The 21,183-nt window shown below is 42.0% G+C and overlaps 1 protein-coding gene and 1 pseudogene across 8 annotated transcripts in view; both read right to left on the minus strand.

The window, feature by feature from the left end:
* Window positions 1–21,183, minus strand: part of RBMS2 (RNA binding motif single stranded interacting protein 2) — an 83,242-nt gene that overhangs the window by 47,605 nt on the left and 14,454 nt on the right. The window lies entirely within an intron of this gene.
* LOC136327702 (U2 spliceosomal RNA) lies at window positions 7,108–7,279 on the minus strand (annotated as a pseudogene).

The raw sequence follows: 21,183 nt of genomic DNA on the forward strand, positions 1-21,183 counted from the left end.
ACCCCACCCCTTCCTAGGAGATGGGAGGATTTCCCTCTGGGGAAACTAACCAGCCCAATAGAAAGGCTCTATAAGTCATGACAGGTCTCTGCCTATGGAATAGTGTGATCACCTATAGTGAAGTCCACCATTTGGTAAGGTTTGCCCATTCCAACAGGGCTTCCACTTGTTTTTTCTTTTTCTTTTTTTTTTCTGAAGTTGGAAACAGGGAGGCAGTCAGACTCCCACATGCACCTGACCGGGATCCACCTTACACGCCCACCAGGGGGCGATGCCCCGCCCATCTGGGGCATCGCTCTGTTGCAACCAGAGCCACTGTAGCTCCTGAGGCAGAGGCCATAGAGCCATCCTCAGCGCTCAGGCAAACTTTGCTCCAATGGAGCCTTGGCTGCGGGAGGGGAAGAGAGAGACAGAGAGGAAGGAGCGGGGGAGGGGTGGAGAAGCAGATGGGTGCTTCTCCTGTGTGCCCTGGCCGGGAATCAGACCTGGGACTACTGCAGACCAGGCTGACGCTCTACCACTGAGCCAACCGGCCAGGGCCCCACCTGTTTTTTCAATGCCTTTTGTTAGATTCAGGGAGTACTGATATGCTGGGGCTGCCAAGAGTGTAACTATTGAAGGAACAGGGAGTACTGATATGGCCCCTGTGAGGCTGAGAACAAAGAAGGTCAGAGACCCTTATCAGAAGTTTATGTTTGAAATTCGCCACTAAGCTAAAACCGGCCCCTGTTGCTATGCTGGCCCCTGTTGCTATGCTGCATGTGACCTCCCTAGCCAATAGCTAAACTGCCACATCTGCTTCTGTATTATGCTTGCTCACTTAGGATATATAAGGACCTGGCTGTAAGCGCCAGGCATGGCTTCCGTTTGCAGCTCCTTGTGAGCATGGTGTCTCCGGACATCTTGGGAGTTCGCCCCTGCACAGGTTAAACTGGCCAATAAAGTAACATCTTAACTCCTGAAAGTCTCCGACGTTTGTTCTCGTACCCGGTGGATGCTACATCTTTCACTTAAACAAACAGCCAAAAAGTATGAGACATTTAAGGGAAACCTTTGAAGTTAATGATGAACACAAACAGAACCCACTCCCCCCCACTAAAAAAAAGAAACTCGAAGAAAAAGAGACAAGATAGGAGAAAATAATTAAAAGTCTCAAGAAAGTAAAACAAAAATATTTCATCTATGGAACAAAAGCAAAATTCAACAAAAAAGGAATTTACAGAGAAAAAAAAGTTCTTGGAAATTAAAAATATGATAGCAGATATTAAAAAAAACCCATTGAAGGACTAAGAGATAAACAGAAGAAAAAGTAAATACCCCAGAAAGTAAAAGATTAAAAATATAAGATATAGTAGTCCCCATTGTCTGCAGGAGATATGTTCCAAGATGCCTAATGGATACCTGATAGTACCAAAATCCTATATATACTATGCTTTTTCCTATACATACATACATACATACCTATAATAAAGTTTAATTTATTATTTAGGCCCAATAAGAAATGAACAATAGCCCTGGCCGGTTGGCTCAGCGGTAGAGCATCGGCCTAGCGTGCGGAGGACCCGGGTTCGATTCCCGGCCAGGGCACACAGGAGAAGCGCCCATTTGCTTCTCCACCCCTCCGCCGCGCTTTCCCTTTCTGTCTCTCTCTTCCCCTCCCGCAGCTAAGGCTCCATTGGAGCAAAGATGGCCCGGGCGCTGGGGATGGCTCTGTGGCCTCTGCCCCAGGCGCTAGAGTGGCTCTGGTCGCAACATGGCGACGCCCAGGATGGGCAGAGCATCGCCCCCTGGTGGGCAGAGCGTCGCCCCTGGTGGGCGTGCCGGGTGGATCCCGGTCGGGCGCATGCGGGAGTCTGTCTGACTGTCTCTCCCTGTTTCCAGCTTCAGAAAAATGGAAAAAAAAAAAAAAAAAAGAAATGAACAATAACCAATAGAATAGAATAACTTTTTTAAAGAATTTTATTGAGTTTTTTGTTTATTTGTTTTGGGTTTCTTTTTTTTTCTTTTTTTTTTTTAAATTTTATTTATTCATTTTTGGAGAGGAGAGAGAGAGGGAGAGAGAGAAACAGAGAGAGAGAAGGGGGGAGGAGCTGGAAGCATCAACTCCCATATGTGCCTCGACCAGGCAAGCCCAGGGTTTCGAACCGGCGACCTCAGCATTTCCAGGTTGATGCTTTATCCACTGCGCCACCACAGATCAGGCTAGAATAACTTTTTTAATATAATTTTTCTTAAATGAGAAGTGAGGAGGCAGAGAGACAGACTCCCTCATGTGCCCTGACCAGGATCTACCCAGCAAGCCCCTTATATGGCAATGCTCTGCCCATCTGGGGCTGTTGCTCCGTTGTTCAGCAACCGAGCTATTTTAGCACCTGAGGCAAAGCCATGGTGCTCTCCTCAGTACCCAGGGCCAACTTGCTCAAATAAGCCATGGCTGCAGGAGGGGAATAAAGAGAGAGAGAGAAGGGAGAGAGGGCAGGATGGAGGAGTGGATGGTCACTTCTCCTGTGTGCCCTGAGCAGGAATTGAACCTGGGACATTCACATGCTGAGCCAACACTCTACTGCTGAGCCAACCAGCCAGGGCCTTAAATAGAATAATCATAACGATATACTATAAAAGTTATATAAAAGTGGTTGCTCTCTCTCTCTCTGTCTCTTCAGTAATTTTTTTTGTTTCTTTTGTTTTTGGTGCACCATACCTGGAAGTGTTGCTGAGACAATGACTACTCAGAGTAGCAAACCTGTCGTTTGGTTCCCATTCCTCACACAGGGCATCACTTATTGTGGTGACAAAAAACTACTAGATGAGGCCCTGGCCGGTTGGCTCAGCGGTAGAGCATCCGCCTGGCGTGCAGGGGTCCTGGGTTCGATTCCTGGCCGGGGCATGCCGGGGCACACAGGAGGGGCGCCCATCTGCTTCTCCACCCCTCCCCCTCTCTTTCCTCTCTGTCTCTCTTCCCGTCCCACAGCGAGGCTCCATTGGAGCAAAGATGGCCCGGGCACTGAGGATGGCTCTGTGGCCTCTGCCTCAGGTGCTGGAATGGCTCTGGATGCAACAGAGTGACGCCCCAGAGGGGTGGAGCTTCGCCCCCTGGTGGGCATGCCGGGTGGATCCCGGGCGGGCGCATGCGGGAGTCTGTCTGACTGCCTCCCCGTTTCCAGCTTTGTAGAAATGAAAAAAAAAGCAAAAAAACAAAAAACAAAAAACCTACTAGATGAAATGCACCGAGGGGCCAAGGGGAGGCAACAGTCCGGGACAGCAGATCAAAGCTCTGTCCCCAGCCTCACTCAGGTATTTATTATCCAGTCCAAGTAACTCAAGGAAGCAGAAAGAAGTTCTCAGGAGGTGAAGGAAGGACAAGAAACATGCTGACTCCTAATCTCTGTTCCAAGATTCTAAACATTTCTTGTTGCTGAATCTTATCTTGCTGCTTTGCTGTTTCCAGCCCGCACTGTTTCCAGTACAGGTCAGAGAGGCCTGGACTGTCATCCAATCAGGGCTTTCATCCTAGGGCACCTCACTGTCTCTAATTGTTATCCAAACTCTGCGTGTTTTTAAAGCATATCCCCACATATCCTTCATTTTTGTTTCAGTAAAGATGAACAGAGAGTAAGATGGTTAGGTGCTCAGTGATGACTGGCTTGTTAACAGGTGGCAGTGGTTGCAGTGGAAGGGCAAGGGCAAGCAGAGAGAGAAACAGGTTTTCAGGGGTTACAGACATGCCTGTATTTTGCAAAACTTTTTCAGCACTCCTGGTTAGATGTTTTAAAGTGTCCCAGGTGATGTCAGATGCTCCCCGAGGACTTGGCAGTGAGTTAGGTGTCCTTCCCTTTTGGGGGTTCATTTCCAAAGGTGAATTTACTATCAGCTTCTGGATCTTTGGAACCGGGTTGCTTTCTAGGGGCTGATGCCAATTTGTGATAGGACTTTAGGTTTCTCACTAGTATCCATCCAAAGAGGACCTGCTGATGACAAAATTGCAACATACCCTCGCCCCCAGGCTAGTAATCTGACTGGACTCTGCCACTCAGGGCCAGCTAATATATCCCGTACAACACAAGAGCCTTAGGCCATTGCTCGGCAGGAGCGGAATCTCGGCTGCAGTAAGTCCAGATGAGGAAATGTTCAAAAAATTAAGAGTAAAAAGAGCCTTAGACAATTGTTCTTGTGGGTGAGTCTCTCCTCCTGAGTTCCTTTTTCTTATTTGTGTACTTGGGGCTTAAGAAAACCATTGGCTTCTTCTGTAATACCTGTAAGTTTGGGTGAATTTCTTAAGCTTCTGAGGCCCCTAAGAATGTCCTAATGTTCCTTTTTATTTTATTTTTAGGAAAATCCTTCTTCTAATATCCTTCCTTGCTACTCTTTTGTCTACTTTCTCAGTTCCTCCTTCTTTTCTTTCCTTTGTACAAACCTACAACCTGCACAAACTTTCTGCAACTTACACAAACCTCTGCAACTTACACAAACCTGCAACTTACACAAACTTTCTACAACTTTCATAAACTTTCTTATCTATTCAGAAATAACTAGCTTTCAAAACTTACTTTCTTTTTTTATTTCAAAAGTACCTCTATTAGACCTTATACCTTTTATTATTAAAACTACACAATTTCTCTTCAATTAATTAAAATTCTCAATTTCTACAAACCTTAACTTTTAGTGACAACTAAGTCAGTAATTAACAATTTTAGATTGATAATTTTATGAATATAATTCATGACCTTTAGAAACAGTTCTTTCATTGGCAGATAAACATATTTTCAAAAGATATAATATATAATGTAAACCCAAGCAAAACAAACATTTTTTCTTTAAGAACTTTAAAACACATTAATTAAATTAAACTATGTAGTTATATCAGATGTATTCCTAGATCACCTGATTAAAAAAAAATTGAAATAGTTTTATATTTTACAGTATTATTGATAATTGCAGAGAACGCAAGACTCTAGTTGTCCCTGGCAGCCTTCTAGGATCACTGAAGAGAAGGCCTAACAGAAGGGAGGGAGTGATTGAGCTGCTTGGATTTTTAAGTGTCCTTTTTTTTTTTATTTATTGAGAGAGATAGAGAGAGACAGAGAGAGGGGCAGATAGGGACAGGCAGGAAGGGAGAGAGATGAGAAGCATCAATTCTTTGTTGTGGAACCTTAGTTGTTCATTGATTGCTTTCTCACTTGTGCCTTGAGGGGAGGGGGGCTCCAGCAGAGTGAGTGACCCCTTGCTCAAGCCAGCAACCTTGGGCTTCCAGCCAATGACCTTTGGGCTCAAGCTAGCAACCATGGGGTTGTGTCTATGATCCCACAATCAAGCCAGTGACCTTGCACTCAAGCTGGTGAGCCAGTGCTCAAGCCGGATGAGCCTGCGCTCAGGCCAGAGACCTCAGGGTTTTGAACCTGATTCCTCTGTGTCCCAGTCCAATGTTCTATCCACTGCACCACTGCCTTTTTTTTTTCTTTTTTTACATCAAGGCTGTGGTATGACCCTTCCTATTTTTACAGCCTGCATAGAGTCTGGAGAGTTGTTAATTTTCCTATTGTTCTCAGAATTACAATAGTTCCCAGATCTCTAAGAAAAGGCTTCAAGATATTTGAATGACTTGGTTTCTCTTTTTTTCTTCCTAAAATTACCTAGTTTTTAGAGTTTTTTAAAGAGCCAAATTAAGATTATCCTAGTTACAGTATTAAGTTCACTTTTAACTTGGCCTGGTAATTTGCATAAACACAACAAGAATAGTAATTGATCATATTGGCTTTTTACAATCTGCTTTGATGGAACTTTATAAGAAATTTTCATATTATTAATTAGTCCTTCAGGGCACACCCAAAAGCCAAGCTACACAGTTGCTGTTAGGCTCTGCCTGTAATCTTTCTGAAAATGTCCTTCTTTCCCACAGTTGTAACGAGTTTGTGGCCTTGGTCACAGACTGTCTACCTTTCCCAACCCTCAGGTCCCTCCTGAAGGCTTTGTCTCAAGAACACTTTCTAGAACCTTCCCAGGGTGGGGGGAGTTACTTAAGGGGAGGGGAGGGTTGGGTGGGAGAGATGCTTAATGAAGAAGTTGCCCTAGTGGGAGGTTGGATGAGGGGAATTTGAGATTAAAGGGGGCTTAAATTTAAAGGAGCCCTGAACCCAAACCTAACATTCCAGCCTTTTGTTTTTTTAGGAAAGGGGGTAAAGGTCTCTTCTTCTGTAGCTACTTCCTGCTGGTTAGGATCAGTGAAATATCTAGGAGGAATGGCTGGTCTGAGGTTTGGGCTTGATGATGAGAACAGTGTTTACAAGCCCTTTCAAATCCCAAGGGGTCATTTAATATCCCGTCTCAATTGCTTCAACCATCCCCTTGGTAAAAGTGCTTTCCCAATCTTCTAAGTCTAAACTTCCCACCTTCGGATACCAAGGTCATTGTTGCTGGATCAGATGGTGAACAAGAGGGCAGTTAAATTCTGATCTGACACCCTGCAGCTTGGAGGAGTCCTGTAGCTGTAATTTGAGACTCCACTGCTCAGAGGAAAGGGAATGCCTCATGATGGAGAGATGAAGGGAAAGGGAAATCCTCTGGCTTGAACTCTAAAAGTGACCTCCATGCAAACATTCAAGGGCTATTCCCCTGCTGTTTGTGTCCCTTACCAAATGAGATGAGCGGACATTCTTTTCCTTTGCCAGACTTTGGGAGGTCATTTCTTCTAGTTCCTCACACAGGCCACCACTTGTTGCAGTGACAATGAACTACTCAGAGGCCAGATGAAATGCTCTGAGGGGGCAAAGGGTAGGCAACAGTCCAGGTCAGCAGATCAAAGGACTGAAGCCTCATCCCCAGCCTTACTCAGATATTTATTAGCCAGTCCAAATAACTCAAAGAAAAATAAAGAAGAAGTTCTTAAGGGTTAAGTAAAGGACAAGGAACATGCTGACTCCTAATCTCTATTCTGAGAGCCTAAACATTTTCTTTGTTGCTAAATCTTATCCTGCTGTTTGGCTGTTTCCAGCATGCACTGTTTCCAGTACAGGGTCAAAGAGGCCTCTGGACTCTGGTCTGCTCAGGGCTTTTGTCCTAGGGAGCCTTGCTATTTCTTATTGTTATCCTAACTCTGCATGTTTTCATAGCATATCTATCCCCACATGGAAGTACTACAATACTAGGTTGATGCACAGAGTGAACAGAGAAAGCTCCTTCCTATTCCATCTCCTAATTCCAAAAATCCATTTAATATATTGTCCTCAAGTAGAAGACATATCAGATAACTACATTTGGTCTTAGCCAAAGGCTAAGAACTAAATCCAATAATTTTTATGTTTTTCATTTCAAACCTATTCCTGAACCTGTGTAACCAGCCCTTACTTGCATTAACTACCTTAGTGTCCCCCCGCCACACTTCCGGAAGGGGCACCTCTTTCATTGGTGGTCAGTGAGAGGAGCACATTGACCATCTCATTAGCCAAAAGCAGGCCCATAGTTCCCATTGAAATACTGGTCAGTTTGTTGATTTAAATTTACTTGTTCTTTAAATATTGTATTTGTTCCCGTTTTGTTTTTTTACTTTAAAATAAGATATGTGCAATGTGCATAGGGATTTGTTCATAGTTTTTTTTATAGTCCGGCCCTCCAATAGTCTGAGGGACAGTGAACTGGCCCCCTGTGTAAAAAGTTTGGGGACCCCTGGTTTAGAGGATCCTTTGCTAATGACATCATTTATGCTCAATGCTTTCTGCCACAGCATGGGACTATCAATTGGAACATATTTTCTGTTTGGGTCTTCCACCACAAAAAAATTTTTTTTGAGACAAAGAGAGGGACAGACAGGAAGCCTGACCAGGAGGTGGCACAATAGATAGAGCATCAGACTGGGATGCAGAAGACCCAGGTTTGAAACCTCAAGGTTGCCAGCTTGAGCGCGGGCTCATCTGGCTTGAGCACGGCTCACCAGCTTGAGCATGAGGTCACTGGCCTGAGCATGGGGTCACTGGCTTGAGTGTGGGATCATAGACGTGACCCCATGGTTGCTGGCTTGAGCCCAAAGATTGCCGGCTTGAAGCTCAAGGTTGCTGGCTTGAGCCCAAGATTTCTGGCTTGAATAAGGGGTCACTCACTCTGCTGTAGCCCCTGGTCAAGACACATATGAGAAAGCAATCAATGAGCAACTAAGGTGCTGCAATGAAGAATTGATGCTTCTCATCTCTCTCCCTTCCTGTCTGTCTGTCCCTATCTGGCCCTCTCTGTCTCTCTCACTGTCTCTGTCACAAAAAAATAATTAATTAAATTAAATTAAAATCATGAGTTGTTTATTTCCCCATTTGATGGGGAAGGGAGAGCCTTTTTAGCAAATGGAATTGGGAAAACTGGATCTTTACCTGTAAAACAATGAAATGGGACCCTTACCTTATGCTGTATACAAAAATCTCAAAATGAGCCTGACCAGGCGGTGGCGCAATGGATAGAGCACTGGACTGGAAGAATGAAGTTGCTATTTACTGAAAGGGAGAAAATGATGAGGACAGTTTCAGCAGAGCCGGGAGGCAGAAAGCAGACAGGAGGTCTGTTTTAAACATATTAAATTTGAAATGTCTATAAACACCTAAATGGAGATGTAAAGTATGATATTAGATATATGAATCTGGAAACCAGGAAGGCATTCCAGGTTGGAAATATAATTTGAGAGTTGTCATCATATGAATGCTAGTGAAAGCTACAAGACTGAACAAAGTTTTGAAGGGAGAAGCGTAGACAGAAAAACTCAATGACTGAGTCTACAAGGGTTAGAGAGCAGGAAAATTAGGAAGAAAGGAGTCAGGAGAGAGGTCATAGATACTAGAAGAACAGGAGAGTGTGATGTTCTGTAAACAAAATCAAGAAAGTATTTCAAGGAATAGCGTGGTCAACTGTGATAAGTGTTAACAACAGGTTAAGTAAGATGAGGAATAAGAACCAACCATTCAAGAATATGAGGCCTGACTGGTGGTGGCACAATGGATAGAACATCGACCTGGGACACTGAGGTCCCAGGTTTGAAAACCGAAGGCCACCAGCTTGAGCGCAGAATTACCAACTTGAGCATGGGAATCATCGACAAGATTCCATGGTCGCTCGCTTAAGCCCAAGGTTGCTGGCTTGAGCCCAAAGTTGCTGACTTGAACAAGGGGTCACTGGCTCAGCTTGGGACCCCCAGTCAAGGCATGTATGAGAAGCAATCAATGAACAACTAAAGTGCCACAACTATGAGTTGATACATCTCATCTCTCTCCCTTCCTGTCTCTCTTTAAAAAAAAAAGAAAAGACTATGAAAGTCTCCTGACCTGTGGTGACACAATGGTAAATAAAGTTCATCAACCTGGAATGCTGAGGTCACTGGATCAAAACCCCTGGTCAAGGCACATACGAGAAACAACTACAATGAATTGATGCTTCCTGCTCCTCCCCCCTTCTCTCTCTCCTTTATCTCAAATCAATAAATTAAATCTTGAAAAAAGAATATGAAAGTTATTACACATATTTATAAGAGCCATTTTGGTGGAGTGGAGGGGTAAAAGCCTAGTTAGATTGGGTTTAAGAGTAAATGAGAGAGATCTGACATTATCAACAAGTAGAAGATGTGAATCTACAGTAAAACTTATACACTGTTGAGGAAAACAACTTTGGTAAGTTAGAAAGCAACTTACCATTCTCTCTTAAAGGTGAATATTCATATACCTTATGACTCAGCAATCCCACTCCTATATATAAACCCAAAAGAAATTCTTAAATAAATGTACCACATATATGAGGATGTTCAGAGCAGCAATTTTAGTAATAGAAAAAATAAACAAAGACACCTGGAAACAATCCAAAAGTTCATTGATAGGAGAATGGATAAATTATACATATTCACAAAATGAAATATCATATGACATTGAAAAAATGAATAAACCATGGCTATAGACAACATGAATGAATCATGAAAACGTAATATTGAGTGAAAAAAACAAACCTAGAAGACTATGTGTTGGAATAAAGCAATATGGTAGTGGCTGAGAGATAGAGAAGAAGCTGGACTATCTGGGTTCAAATCCCAGCGAGGTCATTCACTAGCAATATGATTATTAAATTCACTATGCCTCGCTTGACCTGGTGATGGTGCAGCGGATAGAGAGTCAACATGGGACACTGAGGTACCAGGTTTGAAATTCCGAAGGTTATCAGCATAAGTGTAGGCTCACCAGCTTGAGCGTGGAATCTTCCACACGATCCCATGGTTGCTAGCTTGAGCCCAAAGTCGCTGGCTTGAGCAAGGGTCACTGGCTCTGCTGGAGCCCCCACCCCCACTCCCATCAAGGCATGTATGAGAAGCAATCAATGAACAAGTAAAGTGATGCAACTATAAGTTGATGCTTTTCACCTCTCTCCCTTCCTGTCTATATGTCTGTCTTTCTCTCTAAAAAAAAAAAGTCTCTATACCCCTTTTTAATCTGTAAAATTTATCTTCTGATTATATTAATAATTACAGTTCTATAATATTAGGACAATATAAACAAGCAAATTAAGCATGATTTTAAACTATGTTTTAAAAAAATCAATAGAGCCTGACCTGTGGTGGGCAGTGGATAAAGAGTTGACCTGGAAGACTTAGGTCGCCAATTTGAAACCCTGGGCTTGCCTGGTCAAGGCACATTCGAGAAACAACTATTGTGAGTTAATGCTTCCCCCCTCTTCCTTCCCCCATTTTCTCTCTCTCTTTCCTCTTTCTAAAGAAATAAAATATTTTAAAAAATAAAATAAAAAAGCAATAGAGTAACAAATATAAAATTTACGAGAGTGTTTACCTCTAGAGGGTATGTAGGAGACAGGATGGGGAGGAACTCATAATTATATGCAATTTATAGGCAATGATCCTATTTCTTGAGTTGGAAAGTGGATTTACAGCTCTTTCTCTTATGTCTATGCTTTATAGGTACATGTAATCTTTTGTATTATTAAATAATGCAGTAAAGATAATAAAGGAAAAAATAATGAAAGGAAATAAATTGGAGACAGCAAATATATACAATCTTGAATAAAGAACTCCCTAAAATATTTTACTATAAAGGGAAAAGAGAAATGAGGCAGCAGTGGGAAGAAATGGCATCAAGAAAAAGGTTTTTTTGTGTTTATTTTTTTGCCTGACCACTGCAGTGGCGCAGTGGATAGAGCGTCAGACTGGGACGTTGGAGGACCCAGGTCCGAAACCCAAGGTCGCCAGCTTGAGCAAGGGGTTACTCTGTCTGCTGTAGCCCCCGTCAAGGCACATATGAGAAAGCAATCAATAAACAACTAAGGTGCCACAACAAAGAATTGACGCTTCTCATCTCTCTCCCTTCTGGTCTGTCTGTCCCTCTCTCTGCCACCAAAGAAAAAAAAGAAAGAAAAAGTTTTTTTTGATTTAAAAAAATGACAGTCTATTTACATGCTGATATCATTATAAATATAAATATTACTGATCCTCAAAATAACTCAATAAAGTATATCAGTAATTTAAGATGAAGAAGTCAATGTCAGAGAGCCTAAGCAATTTGGAATTAGCTCATATAGTTAGTAAGTGACAAAAGCCACATTTAAACTCAGCTCTATTTAACTACATATTTCACAATTTGTACAGAATACAATACTGCCTTCCTTTGTTTACTCTTCACTTAATGACTAATATTAGCTGAATTACATTTATTAGGATATATTTTTTAAAGTAACTATTAGATAGACTGAAGATGCTGTATCAGCTATTCTGGAGGATAATAAATCGAATAACCTTTACAGAGTTTACACTCCAGCAATGAAGACAAAACAATCACCTGAATGATTCCCATACAATGCAAAATTATATAAATACCTTATATGAAGTACAAAGTATTAAAGAGGCTCAGAAAAAAGGTCCCCTTGCCTGACCAGGTGGTGGTGCAGTGGATAGAGCATTGGACTGGGATGCAGAAGACCCAGGTTCGAGACCCTGAGATCGCCAGCTTGAGCATGGGCTCATCTGGTTTGAGCAAAGCTCACCAGCTTGAGCCCAAGGTTGCTGCCTCGAGCAAGGGGTTACTTGGTCTGCTGAAGGCCCACGGTCAAGGCACATAAGAGAAAGCAATCAATGAACAACTAAGGTGTTGCAATGCGCAATGAAAAACTAATGATTGATGCTTCTCATCTCTTCGTTCCTGTCTGTCTGTCCCTGTCTATCCCTCTCTCTGACTCTGACTCTCTCTCTCTCTCTGTCTCAAAAAAAAAAAAAAAAAGGTCCCCTTTGGGGCTGGGTGGTGGATATTTGGATATTTTGGAGAAGTTTTACAAAAAAAAGTAACATTTCAGCTGAACTTAAATAGATAGGTAGGGTTTAAAAAAAAAGAAAGAAAATGAGATAGGTAGGGTTTTGAAAGATAGTTTTGACTGTGAGCTCTTAAAGGGCCACACAATCATGCCTGCCCCCAAGATCTAACAGCTGGAGCTGTTTAATGAATGTGGGTGGAGTGAACAAATGAACAGAAAGGCCATGCCAAAGGAAGCAACAACAAAAGGTTCAGAGGCTGAATATATACAAGCACAAGAAAAGGATCAGAGAGAGTGGAAGGAATAGAGATATAAATATACATATTTGGAAAATAAGTATAACTCGTCACAATTCTTTCTACATTTTGGCTCCCATTTCTCCCATCTTTAAGAAAATTCTTGGCCTGACCTGTGGTGGCGCAGTGGGTAAAGCATCGACCTGGAACGCTGAAGTTGCTGGTTCGAAACCCCGGGCTTGCCTGGTCGAGGCACATATAGGAGTTGATGTTTCCTGCTCCTCCCCTCTTCTCTCTCTCTCTTTCTATCTCTCTCTTTCTCTCCCCCTTCTAAAATGAATAAATAAAATCTTTAAAAAAAAAAAGAAAATTCTTTCAACACCACTCCCATCCTCTGCCAACTTTTACCTAATTTCTCTCCTTCCTTTTTTTTTTAAATTGCCTGACCAGGCGGTGGCGCAGTGGATAAAGCTTCGGACTGGGATGTAGAGGACCCAGGTTCGAGACCCCGAGGTCGCCAGCTTGAGCACGGGCTCATTCGGTTTGAGCAAAAGCCCACCAGCTTGAATCCAAGGTTGCTGGCTCAAGCAAGGGGTTACTCGGTCTGCTGAAGGCCCGCAGTCAAGGCACAGATGAGAAAGCAATCAATGAACAACTAAGGTGTTGCAACGCGCAATGAAAAACTAATGACTGATGCTTCTCATCTCTCTTCGTTCCTGTCTGTCTGTCCCTGTCTATCCCTCTCTCTGACTCACTCTCTGTCTCTGTAAAAAAAGAAAAAAAAGAAAATTTTAGCATGACCGGACAGTGGTGCAGTGGATAGAGCATTGGACTGGGTTAGAGGACACAGGTTCAAGACCCCGAAGTCGCCAGCTTGAGCGCGGGCTTATCTGGTTTGAGCAAAAAGCTCACCGGCTTGGACCCAAGGTCGCTGGCTTGAGCAAGGGTTACTCAGTCTGCTGAAGGCCCACAGTCAAGGCACATATGAGAAAGCAATCAATGAACAACTAAGGTGTCGCAATGAAAAACTAATGATTGATGCTTCTCATCTCTCTCCATTCCTGTCTGTCTGTCCCTATCTATCCCTCTCTCTGACTCTCTCTCTCTGTCTGTAAAAAAAAAAAAAAATTTAGCCTGCCTGACCAGCCAGTGGAGCAGTAGATAGAGCGCCAGCTTGAGAAACAGGGCCCAGGTTCAAAACCCTGAGGTCACCGGCTTGAGTGCAGGCTCATCTGGCTTGAGTGCAGGCTAGTCCGGTTTGAGCATGGGCTCACTAGCTTGAGCACAGGGTTTCCAGCTTGAGTGCGGGGTCACTGGCTTGAGCATGGGATCATAGACATGACCCCATGGTCTCTGGCTTGAACCAAAGGTTTCTGGCTTGAACAAGGGGTCACTGGCTCATCTGGAGTCCCCCAGTAAAGGCACATATGAAAAAGCAATCAATGAATAACTAAGGTGTCATAACAAAGAATTGATGCTTCTCATCCCTCTCCCTTCCTGTCTGTCTGTCCCTCTCTCTCTCTGTTTCCATCTCTCTCTCTCTCTCTCTCTCTCTTTCTCTCTCTCACTAAAAAAAGAAAAAAAAGATTTGAGCTCAACCTGTGGTGGTGCAGTGCATAAAGCATCATCAACCTGGAATGCTGAAGTTGCTGGTTCAAAACCCTGCATATGCCCAGTCAAGGCACATATAACAAGCAAGCTGGATTACAGAGAGAAGGAGTAGGGAGGATCAAGAAGTGTCAACTCATAGTTGCTTCATTTCAGTTGTTCAGTGCTTGCTTGTTGTATGTGCTTTGACCAGGCAAGCCCAGGGTTTCGAACTGCAACCTCAGCATTCCAGGTTGATGCTTTATCCACTGCGCCACCATAGGTCAGGCCTGTTCCCCAGCTTTTAAATTTTTTTATTTATATATAATTTATATACCATGTAATTAACCCATTTAAAGTATAAATTCAATGGTATTTAGATCATGGAGTTGTGCAACCATTACCACAACCAATTTTAGAACATTTTCATTACCCTAAAAATAAACCCAATACCCATTAGCAGTCACTCTCCATTTTCCCTCAACCATCCCCCTTTCCAAAGACCTAGGCAACTACTAATCTGCTTTCTGTCTCTGTGGATTTGCCTATTCTGGATGTTTCACATAAATGGAAGTATGTGAATGGCTTCTTTCACTAGCATAATGTTTTCATGGTTTATTCATTTTGTAGAATGTATCAGTACTCTATTCCTTTTCATTGTTGAATAAAATTCCATTGTATGAGCATATAAAAAATTTTATTTATCCATTCATTAGTTGAAGAATATTTGGATTTTTTCTACTTTGGGGCTATTATAAACAATACTGCTATGAATATAAGTGTACTGGTTTTTGTGTGGATATATATTTTAATTTCTCTTAGATATATACCTAGGAGTGCATTTAACCTTTTAAGAAAATGCCAAACTGTTTTCCAAAGAAGCCACACCATTTTACATTCCCATCTGCAGTGTATGAAGGGTCCAATTATTCTACATTATCACCTGTCTTTTGTATTAAAACCAACCTAGTGGGTATGAAGTGATATCTCATTGTGGTTTTGATTTGCATTTCTTCAATGACTAATGATGCTGAATATCTCTTCATGGATCTTCTTTGGAGAAATATCTATTCAGATCGTTAGCTCATTTTTTATTTTTTTAAATTTTATTTTATTATTTTAAATAATTTTATTTATTTATTTATTTATTTATTTATTATTATTTTTGTATTTTTCTGAAGCTGGAAACAGGGAGAGAGTCAGACAGACTCCCGCATGCGCCCGACCGGGATCCACCCGGCATGCTCACCAGGGGCGCCGCTCTGCCCACCAGGGGCACCCTCTGGGACGTAGCTCTGCCGTGACCAGAGCCACTCTAGTGCCTGGGGCAGAGGCCAAGGAGCCACCCCCAGCGCCCGGGCCATCTTTGCTCCAATGCAGCCTTGGCTGCGGGAGGGGAAGAGAGAGACAGAGAGGAAGGAGGGGGGCGGGGTGGAGAAGCAAATGGGCGCTTCTCCTATGTGCCCTGGCCGGGAATTGAACTCGGGTCCCCCGCACGCCAGGCCGACGCTCTACCGCTGAGCCAACCGACCAGGGCCAATAATTTTATTTTTAATGGGGCAACATCAATAAATCAGGATACATATATTCAAAGATAACAACTCCAGGTTATCTTGTCGTTCACTTATGTTGCATACCCATCACCCAAAGTCAGATTGTCCTCTGTCACCTTCTATCTAGTTTTCTTTGTGCCCCTCCCCCTCCCCCTTTCCCTCTCCTCCCTCCCCCCGTAACCACCACACTCTTATCAATGTCTCTTAGTTTCACTTTTATGTCCCACCTACGTATGGAATAATGCAGTTCCTGGTTTTTTCTGATTTACTTATTTCACTTTGTATAATGTTATCAAGATCCCACCATTTTGCTGTAAATCAGGGGTCCCCAAACTACAGCCTGCGGGCTGCATGCGGCCCCCTGAGGCCATTTATCCGGCCGCACTTCTGGAAGGGGCACCTCTTTCATTGGTGGTCAGTGAGAGGAGCATATTGAACATCTCATTAGCCAAAAGCAGGCCCATAGTTCCCATTGAAATACAGGTCAGTTTGTTGATTTAAATTTACTTGTTCTTTATTTTAAATATTGTATTTATTCCCGTTTTGTTTTTTTACTTTAAAATAAGATATGTGCAGTGTGCATAGGGATTTGTTCATAGTTTTTTTTATAGTCCAGCCCTCCAACGGTCTGAGGGACAGTGAACTGGCCCCCTGTGTAAAAAGTTTGGGGACCCCTGCTGTAAATGATCCAATGTCATCATTTCTTGCCGGGGTCCAGCCCCGGGGGGGATCCAGGGGTCCCACAGGAAGAGACGGCATCGGCGAAAATTGAGTGAGAAAGCCGAATTCTTTATTCTCTGGTTAGCATTTACTGCCAGGCATCTCTACCAAATGCTGGTCTAGCTTTCTTTTTATGCACACACACTAAATTACAATCACATGGTATTTTGTTTCACTATGGTTACATGTTTCCAGATAACAGTTAATTCATATCTATAAACTATAAGTCAGGTGGTAAGTTATTCAAAGTACAGTTATACAATAGCAATAACAATATTGGTACAAACTTCTAAAAGATTAGTACTAATTAATAACTCTACTGTTGTTGTGAGTCAAGGGCGCAGAGAGGGATTAGCAGACGAAATCATTAAGGACTAGCAAAGGACCACCGCTTGCTTAGGCAAATGGCCTTGAGTTTATGCAGTGTCCTAATTTTTCTCACAAGACTTCAAAAGGCTTGCTTATTAAGAAATTGTCATAACATCAAGAGTAACTTTTGCTTAAAGATATATAGAGTGCACCTGCAAGATAGCTTAGTAGCAACATAATATCAGAAGGCATTAATTGCTATTGCTGTTATGAATCCCACCACATTCCTCTCCTTATTCTTGGAAAATACAAAAATCTCATGAGAATGTTTTACTAAGAAAAGCCCAGCAACTGCCTTCAGTCACAAAACAAGTCTTTTAACAAAACATTCTTTACTTGCCAGCTGCACTCCTATCCAAGGCCATGCAACGGGCCACTCCACTACACCTTACCTAAGATTCTAATGTCTAGTTAAACTTTATTTATTTACTATATTCATATACTAGTTAAGTTCTAACTTTATTCTTTCTAACATGATTAATAAGAAGAAATTCTCCTACAAACTTAACCCTTTATGAGGGATATCATGGCCAGCCTCTTATGTTTATGAGCCCAGTTCAAGGGGCTTACAGGCTTTTCTGTGGAACTTACACCTTCTGTCTCATTTCCAAAGAAATTACTACAAATCTACAGGGAAAGCACGGTACTATTATCCCTGTGCCACAAATAATAGCACACACCCAGAAAAGGGGGGAATATAAGGCCAGATTAATTAAAAAGATTAAAGGGGGAAGTATCGTTGTGCCTTTCCTTTGCGGTGACTTTGTCAACCCGCAGCTGTTGGTCTTCACTGCGGTGACTCTATCTTCTTTTGCTGTGACTTTGTCAACCAGCAGTTGTGGATCTTCTCCTGCTGTGACCTAGTTAGCCAGCATTAGTGGATCGGCTCCCGACAATTTCTTATGGCTGAGTAGTATTCCATAGTATATATGTGCCACATCTTCTTTATCCAGTCATCTATTGATGGGCTTTTTGGTTGTTTCCATGTCCTGGCCACTGTGAACAATGCTGCAATGAACATGGGGCTGCATGTGTCTTTACGTATCAATGTTTCTGAGTTTTGGGGGTATATACCCAGTAGAGGGATTGCTGGGTCATAAGGTAATTCTATTTTCAGTTTTTTGAGGAACCACCATACTTTCTTCCATAATGGTTGTACTACTTTACATTACCACCAACAGTGGATGAGGGTTCCTTTTTCTCCACAGCCTCTCCAACATTTGTTAGCTCATTTTTTAATTGGATTCTGCTGTCCATCTTAATCAAAGTTCTTAAAAGATTCATCTATACACACTACCTTACCTTACTTTACTCATCTATCCACTCCAACCTTGCTTTTGCTCCTCATCCTCTAAAAGAATAAAGATCAGCCAAGCCCACCAGTCTCACTCTCATCATCGCCTCCCACCCTCCACTGGTTTCCAATGCAAGATCAAGAGAAGATAGAAATTTATATAAAATAGGTTGGGGAAGGCAAATTCTCCCAAATCTGCTCAGTCCCTTTTCTTTTTTTTCCAAAGGAAATGGTTGTTGATGCTCTGAGGAGTTAAATTATAATAACACATGCCAGGAAGATGATGTCAGGGAAGGCATGGTTAGGCCCTTTACAAGTCTGAAATTCCTTTAGTCTCAAATATTTCCTTTTTTTTTTTTAAAGATTTTATTTATTGATTTTGAAAGAGGAGACAGAGAAAAAAGAGCAGGGCGGGAGGGGGAAGCAGGAAGCTATCAAGCCATTGTTGCTTCTCATATGTGCCTTGACCAGGCAAGCCTGGAGTTTTGAACACATGACCAATGCATTCCAGATCAGGTCCAAGTATTTTCTCTTTGAGTCTCACCTACATTCAAATCACTCTACTAAGGCAATGCTTTCAAACATTGAAGAAACAGTTTTGAGACCCTAGAACACAGATACTTTTACTTGTCTTTTTTTTTTTAAATAAACCAAGAGGCCAGTTGGCTCAGTGGTGGAGCACTGGCCTGGCATGTGGATGTCCTAGGTTCAATTCCCAATCAAGGTATACAGGAAAAGCGCCCATCTGCTTCTCCAACCCTCTCCCTCTCACTTCTCTCTCTCTCTCTCTTCCCCTCCTACAGCCATGGCTCAATTGGAGTGAGTTGGCCCCAGACACTGAGGATGGCTCCATATCCTCTGCCTCAGGTGCTAAGAAGAGCTCAGTGGTTGAGCAATGGAGCAATGCCTCAGATGGGCAGAGAGCATTGCCCCCTAGTGGGCTTGCTGGGTGGATCTGGTCGGGGCACATGAAGGAGTCTGTCTTTCTGCCTCCCATTCTCTCACTGAATAAAAAATAAATACATAAATAAATTAAATTAAATAAACCAACAGTAATTGAAGGTCATTAAAATATATATACTTAATATATAACATTATTTTACAGATTTTCTCTTCGAAACCCACATTTTGCCCCTTCTATGACTATTTTATTTTATTTTTTCCATTGATTTGAGAGAGAGGAAGGGAAGAAGAGGGAGAGAGGGAAAAGAGAAGAGAGAGAAGCATCAACTCATTGTTCCACTTAGTTGTTCCATGTCGTTGTGTACTCACTGATTGCTTCTTCTATGCCCTTATGCCTATCGAACCCACGACCTTGGCACAGTGGGGCACAGGGGGAATGAACAATGCTTTATTCACTAAGCCACTTGGCTAGGGCTCTGTGAGTATTTTAATTCCAAAGAAAGGAATTGATATTCAACACTACATCCTGAGAAAGAATCTGCCTTTATTATACATCATACATTTGTTGTTTTGATTTGCATTTCTCTAATGATTAGTAGTGTTGAGCATCTTTTCATATGCTTGTTGGACATCTGTATGTCTTCCTTGGAAAAATATCTGTTCAGATCTTCTGCCTGTTTTTTATTTGAATTATTTGTTTTGTTGTTGTTCAGTTGTATGAGTTCTTTATATATTTTGGAATTAACCTGTTACTGGAAGTATCACTTGCAAGTATCTACTCCCATTTGGTTGGTTACTCTTTTGTTTTGTCGATGGTTTCCTTTGCTGCACAGAAGCTTTTTAGTTTGATAGAGTCCCATTCATTTAGTTTTGCTTTTGTTTCCTTTGTCTTTGGAGTCAAGTTCCAAAAACACCACTGTGACCAGAAGCTTAGTACCTATGAATTCTTCTATGTACTTTATTGTTTCAGGTCTTACATTCAAGTCTTAACATTTTAAGTTAATTTTTATGCATAGTATAAGACAGTGCTCTAGTTTCATTCTTTTGCATGTGCTGTCGAATTTTCCCAATACTATTTATTGAAAAGACTTTCCTTCTCCATTGTATAATCTTGGCTTCTTTACCGTAAATTAATTGCCCATACGTGTGTGGGTTTATTTCTGGGCTCTCAATTCTGTTCCATTGGCCTGTGCGTGTTTTTGTTTAAAGCAGATATTTAGTTTGCACCTTTTCAGAAGTTTAGTTTGATTGTTCTTTCAGTTTTTTAAATGTTTTTGACAGATCAAAAACCTTATTATGTATAGTTGGTGAACTAAGTTCTTCATAGAAATGGCAAATAAGCCAATATCAAAATTATAACTTTACTCAGTCGTAGAAAAAGTCTGGTAGGATACACATACCAAACTGCTACCAGTTCTTTTCCTTGAGGGATGAGATCTGAGTAATAAAACTTCAGGACATAAAGGAAAGACTTAACTTTTAATTTCATATATCTCTTTATGATTAAGTTTTTTAAAATCACAAGTCTTACATTTACTACTAAAAACAAGTAAAAGTTATTTTTAAAATTAAACCTTGGGTAGCCCTGGCCCGTTGGCTCAGTGGTAGAGCATTGGTCTGGCATGTGGGAGTCCCAGGCTCAATTCCCGGCCAGGGCACACAGGAGAAGCACCCATCTGCTTCTCCACCCCTCCCCCTCTCCTTCCTCTCTGTCTCTCCCTTCCCCTCCTGCAGCCGAGGCTCCATTGGAGCAAAGTTGGCCCGGGCACTGAGGATGGCTCTGTGGCCTCTGCCTCAGGCACTAGAATGGCTCTGGTTGCAACAGAGCAACGCCCCAGACGGGCAGAGCATTGCCCCCTGGTGGGTGTGCCGGGTGAATCCCGGTCGGGCACATGCAGGAGTCTGTCTGACTGCCTCCCCATTTCCAACTTCAGAAAAATACACACACACAAAAAAAATAATAATAAATAAATAAATTTAAACCTTGGGTATAAAAATTCACAAATTACATGACCAAATCCATCCAAAATACTCTCCTCAAAAGAGAAATGAACACATTAAGCCCTATATTTCAACACAAAACAAAGAGTAATGTAGAAATGCTTTAGTTTAAATATATCCAATATTCACAAACCTACATATAAACACAAAGAGTCATATATATAGCCACAGGGTGACATCATCATAACATTGACCTGTAAGAACCCAAAGAATTCCTTTTTATTTTTTAGAAAACACCTTTTTAAAAATTTAT

Source organism: Saccopteryx bilineata, chromosome 2 (genome assembly GCF_036850765.1).
Source record: "Saccopteryx bilineata isolate mSacBil1 chromosome 2, mSacBil1_pri_phased_curated, whole genome shotgun sequence".
NCBI classification, from domain to species: domain Eukaryota; kingdom Metazoa; phylum Chordata; class Mammalia; order Chiroptera; family Emballonuridae; genus Saccopteryx; species Saccopteryx bilineata.